This window comes from Calliphora vicina, chromosome 2 (assembly GCF_958450345.1).
Source record: "Calliphora vicina chromosome 2, idCalVici1.1, whole genome shotgun sequence".
Classification (NCBI taxonomy): Eukaryota; Metazoa; Arthropoda; class Insecta; order Diptera; family Calliphoridae; genus Calliphora; species Calliphora vicina.
This window is the reverse complement of record NC_088781.1, coordinates 139925492-139936448: the sequence shown is the minus strand read 5'-3', so window position 1 is coordinate 139936448 and position 10957 is coordinate 139925492. Positions and strand designations below refer to the sequence as shown.

The following is a 10957-nucleotide window of genomic DNA, read 5'->3' as shown; positions in this document are numbered from 1 at the left end:
GCACGAAAAGCACTAAATTAGCTACGCTGTTTGACAAAGAGTGTGCTATGAATATTTAACTGTCATACTACTGTCTACAAAAAAAGAGTTATATTACCGACCTTGTGGTCCTTATTTGGAAATGGGGAAAAACATCTATATATAATTCGGAAATTTCTAAGGCTAGAGGTTTTATTTTTTTTTTTTTTAATTTATAAAATTTTATTAAGATTTGTAAAGTTAAATACAATAAATCTTTGTTACCTCTTAAACAACTTCTATTTTATCTCATATTTAGAACTGCACACGTTTAATAATAGCCCGTCAGATTATTATGTTTTATTGTTAAACAAACTATCTAGATTCTAGATACTTTATTAATGGCCTCTTACTCTCTGGCCATAGGTATTGAAGTCACTGTGTGCGTGATTGTTTGTAAATGGGTGTTTTTTATGAAATTTAAGAGAGTAGTTAAGAGAGTATTTGAGCATGGTTAGGTAGTAAGTTAAGGTAATTGTTGTTGTTGTTGTACGGTGGTGTTTGTATCTTAAGCTATTGCAGTGTGAGTTTTATTTGTATCTATGAGTTTTTTGTATTGTTTTCCTTTAAACCCAACAACAGCTGTCTGTATGGCTTTTATTTGTTATAAAGATATTTCAATGTAACCGTCCACTTTTGCCAACGCCAGTACAGTAGAGTTATTTCAGACGCTGAAACGTAAAGAACGTGAGCACGTATTAACCGAGAGGGTTTCAACTCGCTATCGCTTGTCATACCGCCGTGTATTCTTAGGGTTTATCTACAGTTAAAGTTCGTACCGTACTACCTTTTTTAGTACTCACAGTTTAATGATCAATTTAGGTTTTTGTTTTTTTTTGTTTTGTATTGAGGAAATAGCTAGCGGTTTAGATTAGAATATTTTTGTTTAAACGCGTTAACGTATCGATTATTTTTTAATTAAATTTTATAACGTCTGACGGTTTTACAATAGTGTGGGTAAAAACAAAAGTGTAAACTGAAGTGCAAAAATATAAACTGAATTCAAGCAGCAAATACATAAACAATATTAAACACGGATTACGAAAAAAACATAAAACAAAAGCAAAAAAATATTGTGGATTACTCACTCATAGAACAAATTCATTAATTTTAATAAATTATTAACAAAAAAATAAAAACAAAACAAAATAATAAATAAAATCACTACAACAATAATAGAAATAATTATTAATTAGATACAAATAATTAACTGAGCAATCAACCACACAATCAACAAATAAACCAACCAAACAGCCAGTCAACCAACCAACCAACCTTAAATTTGGATTTAAATGGTAAATTAAAATACAAAATACAACTGCAACCATAATAAAATAAATAAAAAATTATTCTACAAAATAAAAATAAATTGTACAAACGAATGTATTTAACAAAACGTAAATTCACAATAAATTTAAAACCCATAATGTATAGAAAGACTACAATTTGTACGCGTTTTTCATCGATGTATTTTATACCATTTTATCTTTATTTAGTTTTTTTTGAAATACTCATACTCCCAGATAAATATTTATACGATACAAAACAAAAAAAAGCTACATAAAAAAGTAAACTAAGCGAGTATTCAAAGTTTGTCTATATACAAAAAACTCAGTTTGTTTTTGCTTCTTTCTTGTATTTATTTTTGTTGAAAAATTATAAAACAAGTTTTGAATTCATTGGAATTTTTAAATTTTTTCTGGTTTAAAATAAGAAATTGGTGCAGGGTACTAGAGATTTCTGGGATAGTCATCCAGGTGAACTAAGGATTACAACAGGAATTTAATAGAATATCTAAAGAAACTAAGGAAAACTTGAACGCAGTGCGAGTAACTTTCATAAAGAAACTAGATTGCAGTGCGATCAACGTTTCTAAAGAAAAACTAGATCGCAGTGCGATCAACGTTTCTAAAGAACAAATAGATCGCAGTGCGATCAACTTTTCTAAAGAAAAAACTAGATCGCAGTGTGATCAACTTTTCTAAAGAACAAATAGATCGCAGTGCGATCAACTTTTCTAAAGAACAAATAGATCGCAGTGCGATCAACTTTTCTAAAGAACAAATAGATCGCAGTGCGATCAACTTTTCTAAAGAACAAATAGATCGCAGTGCGATCAACTTTTCTAAAGAACAAATAGATCGCAGTGCGATCAACTTTTCTAAAGAACAAATAGATCGCAGCGCGATCAACTTTTCTAAAGAACAAATAGATCGCAGTGCGATCAACTTTTCTAAAGAACAAATAGATCGCAGTGCGATCAACTTTTCTAAAGAACAAATAGATCGCAGTGCGATCAACTTTTCTAAAGAAAAACTAGATCGCAGTGCGATCAACTTTTCTAAAGAAAAACTAGATCGCAGTGCGATCAACTTTTCTAAAGAAAAACTAGATCGCAGTGCGATCAACTTTTCTAAAGAAAAACTAGATCGCAGTGCGATCAACTTTTCTAAAAGAAAAACTAGATCGCAGTGCGATCAACTTTTCTAAAGAAATATAGATCGAAAAACTAGATCGCAGTGCGATCAACTTTTCTAAAAGAAAAACTAGTTCGCAGTGCGATCAACTTTTCTAAAGAAAAAACTAGTTCGCAGTGCGATCAACTTTTGTAAAGAAAAAACTAGTTCGCAGTGCGATCAACTTTTGTAAAGAAAAAACTAGTTCGCAGTGCGATCAACTTTTCTAAAGAAAAAACTAGTTCGCAGTGCGATCAAATTTTGTAAAGAAAAAACTAGTTCGCAGTGCGATCAACTTTTCTAAAGAAAAAACTAGTTCGCAGTGCGATCAACTTTTGTAAAGAAAAAACTAGTTCGCAGTGCGATCAACTTTTCTAAAGAAAAAACTAGTTCGCAGTGCGATCAACTTTTGTAAAGAAAAAACTAGTTCGCAGTGCGATCAACTTTTCTAAAGAAAAACTAGATCGCAGTGCGATCAACTTTTCTAAAAGAAAAACTAGATCGTAGTGCGATCAACTTTTCTAAAAGAAAAACTAGATCGCAGTGCGATCAACTATTGTAAAGAAATGTAGATTTCAGTGCGAGCAACTTTTGTAAAGAAATGTAGATCGCAGTGCGAGCAACATTTTTAAACAAATGTAGATCGCAGTGCAGGCAACTTTTGTAAAGAAAACTAATACGCAGTGCGAGCAATTTTTCTAAAGAAATGTAGATCCCAGTTCGAGCAACTTTTGTAAAGAAATGTAGATCGCAGTGCGATCAACTTTTCTAAAGAAATGTAGATCGTGTATTTCCTTAGGAAATTACTGTTTACCTTAACCACTATTTTTTTCAAAACTCAGACTTGGTCTTAAATAAAAAATGCATTATTAATGCTGGTGGCTGGTGTGGCTGCTGCTGCGGCTTAAATTTTCTGTCTTTTGCTACAAAAAGTAGCTAAAGCTTTTTAAATTTTTTCTTTTTTTACCTGATATTTGTTGTTTAAGTTATTTATTTCCATTTCTGTTTTGTTAAGAAGGAAAATGAAAGCTAAGCGGTTGTTGCTGTAAAGTTTAAATTAGTAAATTCCAAAAAGGCTTTAAAGAAAAAGCATTAATTTTAACGATTTTAGGTCACACACATTTCAAAGTTTGAGTCATCGTTTTGTTTTTTTTTAAAGAATTTACAACAAAATGTTTACTAGTTTTTTTGCATTTGTTTTAGCTTAAAAATATTTAGTTAACCATTTATAAAAAAGAATTGAGTTTAATTAAATTCAAATACAAAGTTAGAATTTTAACTCTTGGTAATTCTCTTTAGTTCTTTGTTGTTAATATACATTATGTTGTTATGTTGTTGTTGTATAACAATTAATTACAACACGTAACAAAAAACAATATATACACAATAACAAATACTTATTTATACAAAAAAATTGCAAAAAAAAAGAGTACAAAATATAAAAACAACTGGGTATTGAAACCTTGCAATTTCAAGTCAAAGTTCTCATTAACACAGATGGCTTTAGCTTACAAATACACATATACATTTTCAAATACATTTACATTTACACACTAACAAACATGTCATGTTTTATTGTTAGTAATATTGACTAACTATTTAACTGACTGAATATCTATCTGGCTGTCCGTCCGTCCGTCCGTGTTTCTCTTTTGTATCTGTTAACTACACCAAGTGCATAATTACGAGTTTTATTGCTGACGTATCTTTTAAGCTGTATTTAATCTAGGGTTTTCGCTCTCTTGGCATTAGTCATTTATTATAACCATGTTTAACCCAATATTTACCTGAGATTTTCTATAGACTGCTCAATACACAAACCCATAAACTTGTTTTATTAGAATTCGTATACAAGTGATTTTTTTTTAGTTAATTTAAAACTTTTTCTTTTCCAATAACGTCAGAGGTTTAGTACAATAATGGTTTAAACAATAATGGTCACCTTTTTTATTTTTTTGAAATTTAAATGCAGTTTTTTTTATTAAATACAAAGAGTTGAAAAGAATCAGTTAAAGAAGAAGATGAAAATAAATAACATTTATTGTTTTTCAAATCTATTGTATGGTGGCCAGAACTAACAAATACAGCTGCATGCTGCAGCAACTAAACGTATTGAAACTGAAATTCAATATAAAAATGCCTAAGTCAGAGATGTAAAGTTTAGTAGCCTATAAATTTAAAATGTTCTAATGAATCTTTATCAAACACTAATAAGTACAAAATACCTGTAAATAACACAAATGTCATTGAAGTTCTTTAAATATTATTAAATACTAGTTGACCGGGCTTCTTCAAGTTTCTCCTACCCACATACACCTGCCTGTTCCTATTTATTTGCAAATAAAATATCTAAATTTGTACTGCATACTTTAGGGAGCTTTGTTTTATTACAGTTGACTGGAGTCAAAAAAAATTTCCGAGTTTTAACCGGAATTTTTAGATTTGTTTTCTTTACAAACCACCTCCTCAAACTTTCGAATCGAATAAATAAAAATCAGCCAAATCGCTCCAACCGTTCTCACGTGATGCCATTACATACATGGATCATTTCATTTTTATATATATAAGAAGAGACACAAAATATTGGTACCAAAAAACTACCTAATTAAATTTTATAACTACCTATTATTATTTTTATAAATTTGGTAGTTTTAAAATACTCATGCATATATTTATTAAAAAACTAAAATTTTGAAAATTATGAAAACGAAAAAACCAAAATATTGGCTCAAAAAATCTCAACGTTTTCTATAAAAGGTACCAAAAATTTTACATTAAAAAAGTACTGAATGAAATTTTATAAAAAAGTACGATCATTTTGTCCATTTCACTGAAATTTACTGAAACAAAAATTATAAAAAAGTATCAAATTTTGACACTTAAAAAAAAATAAATTTTTCTAAATTAAACCAAATATTAAAAAACATATGAAAATTATAGAAAAATACCAACATTTTAAAAAAATGCAAATATTTAATTTTTGTTAAAAAAATTTTTTTTGTGGCAAAATATTTTTTGGAATTTATGAGTTAATTATTTATTTACTTTTTAGTACCAAATTTTGGTCCGTTTTGTAATTTTCAAAAAGATTTTTTCATGAGTATTTTAGAAATTCCAAAATTATGGTAAAAATTTTTAGCACAAAAATTTAATTGGCACTTTTTCTACAATAATTTTCACATATTTTGTAATTTAATGATTTGGAAATTTTTAAGTACTAAAATTCAGTTTGGTACTTTTAAAATATTAAAATTTGTATATTTTGCATTTCAAAAGTAAAATATTTGTTTTTTTTAATAATTTTGGTACTTTTTCAGAGAATATTTAAAGTACTAAAATGTGGGTACTATTTTACAAAGAGCAACTAAGTACTATTTAAATATCAAAATTTTTATACTTTTTCTAATATTTTTATTTTGTAATTTATTAAACATTAAATGCAAAATTATCAACATTTTGGCACTTTTTTTGTAAAATTCAGATAGGTACAATATTTGGTACTTTTTCGAATTTTCAAAATATATTTTTTTGTATTTTATTTAACTTATTTAATTGGGTACTTTTTTGGTACCAAAATTTTTATAATTTTCAAAATGCTTCTTTGTAATTTATTGAAGTTGAAAAGCAATTTGGTACTTTTTATTGCCAAGATTAAATAGGTACTTTTTTTGTATCAACATTTAATTTTGTTTTTTTTTGTAATTTATTGAATTTCATGTGTTTTATTTTCAATAAATGAAGTAGTATTTTAAAAGTAGCAACATATTTTTATAAAATGTAATATGGTACTTTTGAAATATCAACATTTTAGTACTTTTTCTAATTTTGAAAAGGTTTTTTTTTAATTCATTGATTTTTGAATGCATTAGAGTATTTTAGAAATACCAAAATTTTGGTACTTTTTTTTATAAAATACAATTAGGTACTTTTTTTAGTATCAACATTTTTCAAAAGTTTCTGTTTGTAATTTATTGAAATCCAAGTGTTTTATTTAATTTGTTGAATTTGAAAGTAGTTTAAAATTATTAGCATTTCGGTATATAAAATGCAAAATGGTACTTTTTAAGTATCAACATTTTGGTACTTTTTCTAATTTTTAAATTTTTTTTTTAATTCATTGATTTTAAAATGCTAAAATGTTGGTACTTTTTTATAAAATTCAATTAGGTACTTTTATAAATTTAGTACTTTTTATAATTATCATAAAGCTCTTAAGTGTTTTTATTATTTTATTGAATTTCGGTACTTTTTTATAAAATATAATATGGTACTTTTTAAGTATCAACATCTTGGTACTTTTTCTAATTTAGAAATTTTTTTTTTTAATTCATTGATTTTTGAATGCATTTGAGTATTTTAGAAATACCAAAATTTTGGTACTTTTTTTTATAAAATATTATTAGGTACGTTTTTTTGTATCAACATTTTTCAAAAGTTTCTTTTTGTAATTTATTGAAATTCAAGTGTTTTATTTAATTTGTTGAATTTGAAAGTAGTTTAAAATTATTAGCATTTCGGTATATAAAATTCTAAATGGTACTTTTTGGTACTTTTTCTAATTTTGAATTTTTTTTTAATTCATTGATTTTTTTTACTTTTTTTTATAAAATTCAATTAGGTACTTTTATAAATTTAGTACTTTTTATAATTATTTTATTGAATTTCGGTACTTTTTTATAAAATATAATATGGTACATTTTAAGTATCAAAATTTTGGTACTTTTTCTAATTTTGAAAATGTTTTTTAATTCAAAATTAAATTAAGAAATGCGGTTTTAAATTGCCATTTTAAAAGTACGAAACTTTGGTTACTTTTTTTTATAAAATTTAATTTTGGCACTTTTTTTTGTAATTTTCATAAAGTTCTTTAAACCATTTTGTTTTTTAAATTACCAACATTTTGGTACTTTTTTGTAATTTTCAATGTTATTGATTTCAAATTATTTTTTTTTTCTAATTTCCACAATTGAAATGCCATTGAAAACAATTTTCTATAAAAGTTAATTAAGTACGTTTTGACTACTAAAATTTGGTACTTTTTTATAATTTTAAAAATTTTCTTTTTGTGTAATTTATTGAACTCAAATTTAATTAGGTACTTTTTGAGCCAAATTTGGTACTTTTGCATAATTTTAAAAATCATAATTTTAAAGTTGATTGTAGTTTTATTAATTTTTTAAACTTTAAATTTAAATATTTACCTTTTAGTAATTTTTTTGCAATTTTTAAAATTTTGATTTATTAGATTTAAAATAATTTTATTTATTGGCTTCTTTCTTCTTCATTGTGTTATGAACCAAGTATGATTTTCAATTATATTTTAGGAATTTGAAATAAATTCTTGTTTTGTTTTTGTTTAGGTTTAGCATTTGCCCAACCCTGCTGCAAGTTGTATGTATCTCACAGTAATCAGATATATAGAAATATTTTGTTAAATTCATCGTTATAAAAATAAAGAAACAAACCAAACAAAAACAAAACCTGTTTTTTCCATTTAGACAGCCAGTTATTAAGAGAGTAAAGAAAATACATACAACAAAACAATTTTTACAAAGTCTGTTGACTTTTTTTTTTATAAATTAAACTTTAAATTCAAACTTCAACTTGCAGTTAAAAACCCTTAACTTTGCTGCTAACATGAGAATTACAAAATGCTATAAAGAAAAGAAAAAAAAAAGAATTTCTATTTTTTTCCTATGTATTAAATGTTAGTTTATTCTTTGTTCAGTTGATTGGCTCCAAATGGTCCAGCTATTTTATATACAAAATACAGTATGGGTGTTTAAGAAGACAATGTTTTTTTGTTTCCTTTTTACAATAAATGACGCCAATGAGCTGGTAGTTTTCTTACTCTTTATTTGCCTCCTCGTTTGTTTGAATGTTTTCTTAATTTGTTTAATGTGCAACCAGCACCCAGTACATTTGCCATTTTCTGTGGCGTTTTGTTTTAAAAAGTCAAGTTTTTTTTGTAACATTTTGCTTTGGATTCGCCTTTGTTTAAGTCCAGCTCATGGTAGACATTAGTTCCAGTTTCATGTACAAGTGCAAGTGCTATAAAATTGTACAATCGTTATTTGCGTTTATCAGCCAGCCAGCCAGATCATTATCATTATGAACTTTGTTATTGATGGTTGATGTAGCTGGTAATTGAGAAAATTGTTTATTTTTAAAGATATTCGATTTGGTTTCAAGAATGGCCTTAGTTTCCTTGAAATAAAAAAAGGAAGATAATGATTGTTTTGAATAAAATCTTCTTTAAAGTTCATATTTTAAAAAACCCCAAATGGTTCTTCGCGCTATATATTTGACTTTGTACAATATTAGAATAGCTTTTCAAAGTATTGCTTCTTGAGTTTCTAGGTAAATATTTGAATGTTTTTATTGTTTTTTTTTTTTTTTTAAAGTTTGGTGTGTTTGGTACGCAATAAAACTCTGTTAACACTGATCCATAAATGGTCCTTCACACTGGATATTTAATATTTTATAATCACAATTATTTTATATTTATATCGAAACTCCAAATATTACCTTATTATTGGTCTCGAAAGAGTCTTGATTTTCTAGTTAACCGTTTGAATAGGATTTTGAAAATTAAATGTTTAAATGGTCCTTCGCACTGGATATTTAATATTTTACAATGACAATTATTTTATATTTATATCGAAACTCCAAATATTACCTTATTATTGGCCTCAAAAAAGTCTGGGTTTCCTAGTTAAATGTTTGAATATGCTTTTGAGAATTAATTGTTTAAATGGTCCTTCGCACTTGATGCTTTGACTTGCCATAACTTGTTTACATGGCAATGTTTACATTATATAATCTAAGAGTTGGGCCAAAAAAATACTTTTATTTTCCTCTATCTTTATTTGGATTCATAATCATGAAAAAACTTGTTGATTTTCTTTTAATCTATAGTAGCTTTTTTTGTGGCAAATAAAATATACTATGTAATCAACTGGCCCAAGCACAAGCCAAAAGGTTAGTTGTTGTAACAAAAAAGCACACACAAGAGCTCACAATCTTGTGGTCTTAACCTCAATTTTGGTTTAAAATTTATTTTTGCATTGTTGTAAAAACTACATACAAATCTGTTTACAATTTTAGGAAAAAGTAAATATAAAATATTAATAAACAAAAGTTGGTTGTATGTTTGGGAAAAACTTAAAGTTTGCGGTATTTTTGTTGGCAATGGATTGAATGGTAGGAAAAACGTGCTTAACTGTAATTGAAATAAATACTTGTTGGCTTAAGGAAATAACTATATGAAAGAAATATAAATTGAGCTTTCAATTTATAATAAAATATGTATTTAAGGGAAATAAATGAAAGTTATAAGAATTAGTTATATAGAGAAAGGAGTAATAGGGCTACTCACAGATAGATGATTAATCATTTAATAATTTAAAATTAAAAATCAGGGTAAAAAAATGGTCCTTCGCACTGGCTAAAAATCTGAATATTAAGTTTTTAATATCAGAGAATTTAAAATTACAAATCAGGGTAAAAAAATGGTCCTTCGAACTGGCAAAAATTCTAAATATTAAGTTTAAACTTAATTTAAACTAAAAACAAAGTGAAATAACTTCTAGCTAATATAAACACACTTTGTTTAGAAGCTTTTCAAAATAAATTTAGAGTTAATATAGAAATAAATGGTCCTTCGCACTGCATAAAATGCTAGAGTTTATATTTGAACCATAATACAATAATTGTAGAAGGTAGAATCACTAGGGAGAGTTTTCAATATTTAGCCCCATAACGTCAAACTTTGATTTAGATTTTATTTCATATTTTCTCTTGTTTGACGTTACAAGAATTGTATAATTGAGAATTTATTTTCTACTGAGTGTACGTTATATTGTTGTATCATGGTTTGAACTTAGTTTAAACTGAAAACAAAGTTTAGTAACTTATAGAAAATAAAAACACAGTTTGTTCAAAAGCTTTACAAAATAAATCTACAGACTTTAAAATATTGTTATTATCAGATTTGAAACGTTGGAAACTTGTTTCTTAAATGGTCCTTCCGGCTGGTTTAAATTTATTTTCTATTAAATGATTTTTTAACGAAAATAAAATTTTGAGGCCTGTAATATATTTACTTTAAATTAAAAATAAAGTCTGGTATATGATTAAAAATATGGCCACAGTTTGTTCAAAAGCTTTTCTGAATATATCTAAAGACTTTAAGATGTTGTTTTATAAGACTAAAAAGCTTTTAATTTTATTTCTTAAATATGGTCCTTCGCACTGTCTTTAAACTTAGTTTAAACTGAAAACAAAGTTTAAAAAATAAAACACAGTTTGTTCAAAAGTTTTTCAAAATAAATGTAAAGACTTTAAAATATTGTTATTATCAGATTAGAAACTTTCGAATCTTATTTCTTAAATGATGCTTTGGGATGGGTTAAACTTAGTTTAAATTCAACAACAAAGTCAGGTACCTTCTAAAAAAAATAACCAAGCTTTTTAAAACTATT

General features: G+C 26.2%; 1 protein-coding gene across 1 annotated transcript in view; it reads left to right on the top strand.

The window, feature by feature from the left end:
* Positions 1 to 570: 570 nt before the first annotated feature.
* numb (NUMB endocytic adaptor protein) overlaps positions 571 to 10957 on the top strand; it is a 34572-nt gene continuing 24185 nt past the window's right edge. Inside the window, exon 1 of the mRNA XM_065502233.1 lies at positions 571 to 1313. The gene's annotated coding sequence lies outside the window, so the exon portion shown is untranslated. The remainder of the gene's footprint in view (positions 1314 to 10957) is intronic.